Source organism: Eubalaena glacialis, chromosome 1 (assembly GCF_028564815.1).
Source record: "Eubalaena glacialis isolate mEubGla1 chromosome 1, mEubGla1.1.hap2.+ XY, whole genome shotgun sequence".
Taxonomy (NCBI): domain Eukaryota; kingdom Metazoa; phylum Chordata; class Mammalia; order Artiodactyla; family Balaenidae; genus Eubalaena; species Eubalaena glacialis.
In genome coordinates this window covers 92,829,290-92,836,260 of record NC_083716.1, presented here as the reverse complement: position 1 = coordinate 92,836,260, position 6,971 = coordinate 92,829,290, and the positions used below count along the sequence as shown (strand labels likewise).

At 74.1% G+C, this 6,971-nt stretch overlaps 4 non-coding genes and 2 pseudogenes across 4 annotated transcripts; all 6 read right to left on the bottom strand.

Annotated features, from left to right (window-relative positions):
- Window positions 1–770: 770 nt before the first annotated feature.
- Window positions 771–889, bottom strand: LOC133080662 (5S ribosomal RNA). The gene has a single exon (XR_009698569.1). It is a non-coding gene; the product is annotated as a 5S ribosomal RNA (ribosomal RNA).
- A 918-nt stretch (window positions 890–1,807) lies between these two features.
- Window positions 1,808–1,926, bottom strand: LOC133080655 (5S ribosomal RNA). The gene has a single exon (XR_009698568.1). It is a non-coding gene; the product is annotated as a 5S ribosomal RNA (ribosomal RNA).
- Window positions 1,927–2,836: 910 nt separating this feature from the next.
- LOC133076478 (5S ribosomal RNA) lies at window positions 2,837–2,955 on the bottom strand (annotated as a pseudogene).
- A 958-nt stretch (window positions 2,956–3,913) lies between these two features.
- On the bottom strand, window positions 3,914–4,032 carry LOC133080650 (5S ribosomal RNA). Its single transcript, XR_009698567.1, has one exon. It is a non-coding gene; the product is annotated as a 5S ribosomal RNA (ribosomal RNA).
- A 918-nt stretch (window positions 4,033–4,950) lies between these two features.
- LOC133080645 (5S ribosomal RNA) lies at window positions 4,951–5,069 on the bottom strand. Its single transcript, XR_009698566.1, has one exon. It is a non-coding gene; the product is annotated as a 5S ribosomal RNA (ribosomal RNA).
- A 910-nt stretch (window positions 5,070–5,979) lies between these two features.
- On the bottom strand, window positions 5,980–6,098 carry LOC133076471 (5S ribosomal RNA; annotated as a pseudogene).
- Window positions 6,099–6,971: the final 873 nt, after the last annotated feature.

The following is a 6,971-nucleotide window of genomic DNA, read 5'->3' as shown; positions in this document are numbered from 1 at the left end:
CAGGTCTGTAGGCGCTTGGCCCTCCGCCCCAGAGCCGCTCAACGCTCACAGGACTTGGCCCCGGAGGTTTAAGGGCCTGTGGCCCTCGGTCCCTTGTGCATTCCCCACACTGTCAATCCACACAGTGCTAGGCGCAGCCCAGCCACGGCCTGGCCGGCCCGCCTGCCCAATGGCAGTTGGCCCGAAGCCACTGGGAGCCACCATTGAGCCGGCACGGCCCCTTAGACACAGCAACGCCACCCTTGCCCCCACGCCAACTGCCGAGCAAAGTTCCCGGCGCCTGGTGTCTAGCCAGCCCAGCGAACCGGTCCCAGCCCACGACCCCGCTCCCACTATCGGCCGTGGCGAAGTGGCAAAGGGTGGGCTTTTTCCGGAGGGAGCTGTGGAGAGACACACGGGCAGACAGGGGGCTGCGGCGCGGCTGGGCTCTGGTGGGGGCGGCCAAGTGCAGGTCGAGGGCTTCGTGGGCCGCACGGACGGCACCCCGGCCTGCGGCGGAGTCTGGGTCCGGGCCAGCCACCACGGGAGCGGCTGGGGTGGCGGCTGCCTTCCAGGGCCGCCTTCTGGCCGCCTGGCCGGCCAGGCCGGCACGGAGCGCCCCCTCTGGCGCGCTGTGGTGGGAGGGGCCGGAGGAGGTGGGGCCTGCAGCGCTGCCCGGCGGGGGCGGGTGCGGGGGCGGAGGCAGCGGCCTCGGCCTCGGCCTCGGCCTCGGCCTCGGCCTCGGCCTAGGCCGCGGGCGACTAAAGGAGAAGGCGGAGCGGGAGGCAAAAAGCCTACAGCACCCGGTATTCCCAGGCGGTCTCCCATCCAAGTACTAACCAGGCCCGACCCTGCTTAGCTTCCGAGATCAGACGAGATCGGGCGCGTTCAGGGTGGTATGGCCGTAGACGTTAAGAGGGGCCCGCGGAGTGCCTCTTGAGGCCCAGCTTCGCTGGCGCTTGTGCCTCCCCGCCAGCCCGGCGGCCAGCCCGCCCCGGCAGGGCCCCGCCGCCCGCCCAGGCAGGGCAACGGCGGCCTCGGGTACCAGGGGGGTGGTGGAGGGTTCGGCGACCTCCCAGCCCAGGGCGGGCGGGACCCACCAAACCGTTCGGCGCTTGGCGCCCCGCCCCAGATCCCGCACGTCGCTCACAGGGACGTGGCCCCGGAGGCTTCAGGGCCCGGGGCCCGCGGTCCCTTGGGCCTCCCCTCTGCCCGCCCACGCGGCGCTAGGCGCAGCCCAGCCGCAGCCCGGGCCGGCCCTCCTGCCCGACGGCAGTCGGCCCTTAACCCACTGGGAGCCACCATTGAGTCGGCACGGCCCCTTAGCCCCAGCAAGGCCACCCTTGCCCCCACGCCACCCGCCGAGCACAGGACCCGGCGCCTTGTGGCCGGCCGGCCCGGAGCACCGGCCCCGGCCCCCGCCCCCGCTCCCGCCCCCGGCCGTGGCGAAACGGCGGAGGGGGGGCTTTTTCCGGAGGGAGCTGTGGAGAGACACACCGGCAGATAGGTGGCTGCGCCGGGGCTGGGCGCTGGTGGGGGCGGCCAGGTGCAGGTCAAGGGGCTCGCGGGCCGCACGGCCGGCACCCGGGCCTGAGGCGGAGTCTGGGTTCAGGCCAGCCACCCCGGGAGCGGCTGGGATGCGGCTGCCTTCCAGGGCCGCCTTCTGGCCGCCTGGCCGGCCAGGCAGGCGGAGAGCGCCCCCTCTGGCGCGCTGTGGTGGGAGGGGCCGGAGGAGGTGGGGCCTGCAGCGGTGCCCGGCGGGGGCGGGGGCGGGGGCGGGGGCGGAGGCGGCGGGCGACTAAAGGAGAAGGCGGAGCGGGAGGCAAAAAGCCTACAGCACCCGGTATTCCCAGGCGGTCTCCCATCCAAGTACTAACCAGGCCCGACCCTGCTTAGCTTCCGAGATCAGACGAGATCGGGCGCGTTCAGGGTGGTATGGCCGTAGACGCAGGAGGGGCCCGCGCGGTGCCTCTTGAGGCGCAGCTTCGCTGGCGCCTGCGCCTTACCGCCATGCCGGCGGCCAGCCCTCTCCGGCAGGGCCCTGCCGCCCGCCCAGGCAGGCGACAGGAGGCCTCGGGGACCCGGGGGTGGCGGAGTGGTGGGCCACCTCGCAGCCCAGGGCGGGCGGGACGCTCCAGGCCCGTCGGCGCTTGGCGCCCCGCCGCAGATCCCGCTCGACGCTCACAGGGACGCGGCCCCGGAGGCTTCAGGGCCCGGCGGCCGCGGTCCCTTGGGCATCCCCCCCTGCCCGCCCACGCGGAGTTAGGCGCAGCCCGGCCACGGCCGGGCCGGCCCTCCGGCCGGGCAGCAGCTGGCCCGAAGCCACTGGGAGCCACCATGGAGTGGGCACGGCCCCTTAGCCCCAGCAAGGCCCCCCCTTGCCCCCACGCCGCCCGCCGAGCACAGGACCCCGGCCCTGGTGGCCGGCAGGCCCGGAGAAGCGGCCCCGGCCCCCGCCCCCGCTCCCGCCCCCGGCCGTGGCGAAACGGCGGAGGGGGGGGCTTTTTCCGGAGGGAGCTGTGGAGAGACACACGGGCAGACAGGGGGCTGCGGCGCGGCTGGGCTCCGGTGGGGGCGGCCAAGTGCAGGTCGAGGGCCTCGCGGGCCGCACGGACGGCACCCCGGCCTGCGGCGGAGTCTGGGTCCGGGCCAGCCACCACGGGAGCGGCTGGGGTGGCGGCTGCCTTCCAGGGCCGCCTTCTGGCCGCCTGGCCGGCCAGGCCGGCGCGGAGCGCCCCCTCTGGCGCGCTGTGGTGGGAGGGGCCGGAGGAGGTGGGGCCTGCAGCGCTGCCCGGCGGGGGCGGAGGCGGCCTCGGCCGCGGGCCACTAAATGTCAAGGCGGAGCGGGAGGCAAAAAAGCCTACAGCACTCGGTATTCCCATGTGGTCTCCCATCCAGGTACGAAACAGGCCAGACCCTGATTAGCTTCCGAGATCAGACGAGGTGTGGTGCGTTCAGGGAGGTGTGGCCGTAGAATGCAGCGGGGGCCACGGTGTGCCTCTTGAGGCTTAGCTTCGCTGGTGCTGGCGACTTACCGCCAGCCCGGCAGCCAACCCTCTCCGGCGCGGCCCTGCCGTCCGCCCAGGCAAGCGACAGGAGGCCTCGAGGGCCCGGGGGTGGTGGAGTTGTGGGCGACTTCGCAGCTCAGGTCAGGCGGGACCCTCCAGGTCTGTAGGCGCTTGGCCCTCCGCCCCAGAGCCGCTCAACGCTCACAGGACTTGGCCCCGGAGGTTTAAGGGCCTGTGGCCCTCGGTCCCTTGTGCATTCCCCACACTGTCAATCCACACAGTGCTAGGCGCAGCCCAGCCACGGCCTGGCCGGCCCGCCTGCCCAATGGCAGTTGGCCCGAAGCCACTGGGAGCCACCATTGAGCCGGCACGGCCCCTTAGACACAGCAACGCCACCCTTGCCCCCACGCCAACTGCCGAGCAAAGTTCCCGGCGCCTGGTGTCTAGCCAGCCCAGCGAACCGGTCCCAGCCCACGACCCCGCTCCCACTATCGGCCGTGGCGAAGTGGCAAAGGGTGGGCTTTTTCCGGAGGGAGCTGTGGAGAGACACACGGGCAGACAGGGGGCTGCGGCGCGGCTGGGCTCTGGTGGGGGCGGCCAAGTGCAGGTCGAGGGCTTCGTGGGCCGCACGGACGGCACCCCGGCCTGCGGCGGAGTCTGGGTCCGGGCCAGCCACCACGGGAGCGGCTGGGGTGGCGGCTGCCTTCCAGGGCCGCCTTCTGGCCGCCTGGCCGGCCAGGCCGGCACGGAGCGCCCCCTCTGGCGCGCTGTGGTGGGAGGGGCCGGAGGAGGTGGGGCCTGCAGCGCTGCCCGGCGGGGGCGGGTGCGGGGGCGGAGGCAGCGGCCTCGGCCTCGGCCTCGGCCTCGGCCTCGGCCTCGGCCTAGGCCGCGGGCGACTAAAGGAGAAGGCGGAGCGGGAGGCAAAAAGCCTACAGCACCCGGTATTCCCAGGCGGTCTCCCATCCAAGTACTAACCAGGCCCGACCCTGCTTAGCTTCCGAGATCAGACGAGATCGGGCGCGTTCAGGGTGGTATGGCCGTAGACGTTAAGAGGGGCCCGCGGAGTGCCTCTTGAGGCCCAGCTTCGCTGGCGCTTGTGCCTCCCCGCCAGCCCGGCGGCCAGCCCGCCCCGGCAGGGCCCCGCCGCCCGCCCAGGCAGGGCAACGGCGGCCTCGGGTACCAGGGGGGTGGTGGAGGGTTCGGCGACCTCCCAGCCCAGGGCGGGCGGGACCCACCAAACCGTTCGGCGCTTGGCGCCCCGCCCCAGATCCCGCACGTCGCTCACAGGGACGTGGCCCCGGAGGCTTCAGGGCCCGGGGCCCGCGGTCCCTTGGGCCTCCCCTCTGCCCGCCCACGCGGCGCTAGGCGCAGCCCAGCCGCAGCCCGGGCCGGCCCTCCTGCCCGACGGCAGTCGGCCCTTAACCCACTGGGAGCCACCATTGAGTCGGCACGGCCCCTTAGCCCCAGCAAGGCCACCCTTGCCCCCACGCCACCCGCCGAGCACAGGACCCGGCGCCTTGTGGCCGGCCGGCCCGGAGCACCGGCCCCGGCCCCCGCCCCCGCTCCCGCCCCCGGCCGTGGCGAAACGGCGGAGGGGGGGCTTTTTCCGGAGGGAGCTGTGGAGAGACACACCGGCAGATAGGTGGCTGCGCCGGGGCTGGGCGCTGGTGGGGGCGGCCAGGTGCAGGTCAAGGGGCTCGCGGGCCGCACGGCCGGCACCCGGGCCTGAGGCGGAGTCTGGGTTCAGGCCAGCCACCCCGGGAGCGGCTGGGATGCGGCTGCCTTCCAGGGCCGCCTTCTGGCCGCCTGGCCGGCCAGGCAGGCGGAGAGCGCCCCCTCTGGCGCGCTGTGGTGGGAGGGGCCGGAGGAGGTGGGGCCTGCAGCGGTGCCCGGCGGGGGCGGGGGCGGGGGCGGGGGCGGAGGCGGCGGGCGACTAAAGGAGAAGGCGGAGCGGGAGGCAAAAAGCCTACAGCACCCGGTATTCCCAGGCGGTCTCCCATCCAAGTACTAACCAGGCCCGACCCTGCTTAGCTTCCGAGATCAGACGAGATCGGGCGCGTTCAGGGTGGTATGGCCGTAGACGCAGGAGGGGCCCGCGCGGTGCCTCTTGAGGCGCAGCTTCGCTGGCGCCTGCGCCTTACCGCCATGCCGGCGGCCAGCCCTCTCCGGCAGGGCCCTGCCGCCCGCCCAGGCAGGCGACAGGAGGCCTCGGGGACCCGGGGGTGGCGGAGTGGTGGGCCACCTCGCAGCCCAGGGCGGGCGGGACGCTCCAGGCCCGTCGGCGCTTGGCGCCCCGCCGCAGATCCCGCTCGACGCTCACAGGGACGCGGCCCCGGAGGCTTCAGGGCCCGGCGGCCGCGGTCCCTTGGGCATCCCCCCCTGCCCGCCCACGCGGAGTTAGGCGCAGCCCGGCCACGGCCGGGCCGGCCCTCCGGCCGGGCAGCAGCTGGCCCGAAGCCACTGGGAGCCACCATGGAGTGGGCACGGCCCCTTAGCCCCAGCAAGGCCCCCCCTTGCCCCCACGCCGCCCGCCGAGCACAGGACCCCGGCCCTGGTGGCCGGCAGGCCCGGAGAAGCGGCCCCGGCCCCCGCCCCCGCTCCCGCCCCCGGCCGTGGCGAAACGGCGGAGGGGGGGGCTTTTTCCGGAGGGAGCTGTGGAGAGACACACGGGCAGACAGGGGGCTGCGGCGCGGCTGGGCTCCGGTGGGGGCGGCCAAGTGCAGGTCGAGGGCCTCGCAGGCCGCACGGACGGCACCCCGGCCTGCGGCGGAGTCTGGGTCCGGGCCAGCCACCACGGGAGCGGCTGGGGTGGCGGCTGCCTTCCAGGGCCGCATTCTGGCCGCATGTCCAGCCAGCTCGGCGGGGAGCGATCCCTCCGGCGCGCTGTGTTGGGAGGGACGTGAGGAGGTGAGGCCTGCAGCGGTGCTCAGCGGGGGCGGAGGCGGCCTCGGCCGCGGGCCACTAAATGTCAAGGCGGAGCGGGAGGCAAAAAAGCCTACAGCACTCGGTATTCCCATGTGGTCTCCCATCCAGGTACGAAACAGGCCAGACCCTGATTAGCTTCCGAGATCAGACGAGGTGTGGTGCGTTCAGGGAGGTGTGGCCGTAGAATGCAGCGGGGGCCACGGTGTGCCTCTTGAGGCTTAGCTTCGCTGGTGCTGGCGACTTACCGCCAGCCCGGCAGCCAACCCTCTCCGGCGCGGCCCTGCCGTCCGCCCAGGCAAGCGACAGGAGGCCTCGAGGGCCCGGGGGTGGTGGAGTTGTGGGCGACTTCACAGCTCAGGTCAGGCGGGACCCTCCAGGCCTGTAGGCGCTTGGCCCTCCGCCCCAGAGCCGCTCAACGCTCACAGGACTTGGCCCCGGAGGCTTAAGGGCCTGTGGCCCTCGGTCCCTTGTGCATTCCCCACCCTGTCAATCCACACAGTGCTAGGCGCAGCCCAGCCACGGCCTGGCCGGCCCGCCTGCCCAACGGCAGTTGGCCCGAAGCCACTGGGAGCCACCATTGAGCCGGCACGGCCCCTTAGACACAGCAACGCCACCCTTGCCCCCACGCCAACTGCCGAGCAAAGTTCCCGGCGCCTGGTGTCTAGCCAGCCCAGCGAACCGGTCCCAGCCCACGACCCCGCTCCCACTATCGGCCGTGGCGAAGTGGCAAAGGGTGGGCTTTTTCCGGAGGGAGCTGTGGAGAGACACACGGGCAGACAGGGGGCTGCGGCGTGGCTGGGCTCTGGTGGGGGCGGCCAAGTGCAGGTCGAGGGCTTCGTGGGCCGCACGGACGGCACCCCGGCCTGCGGCGGAGTCTGGGTCCGGGCCAGCCACCACGGGAGCGGCTGGGGTGGCGGCTGCCTTCCAGGGCCGCCTTCTGGCCGCCTGGCCGGCCAGGCCGGCGCGGAGCGCCCCCTCTGGCGCGCTGTGGTGGGAGGGGCCGGAGGAGGTGGGGCCTGCAGCGCTGCCCGGCGGGGGCGGAGGCGGCCTCGGCCGCGG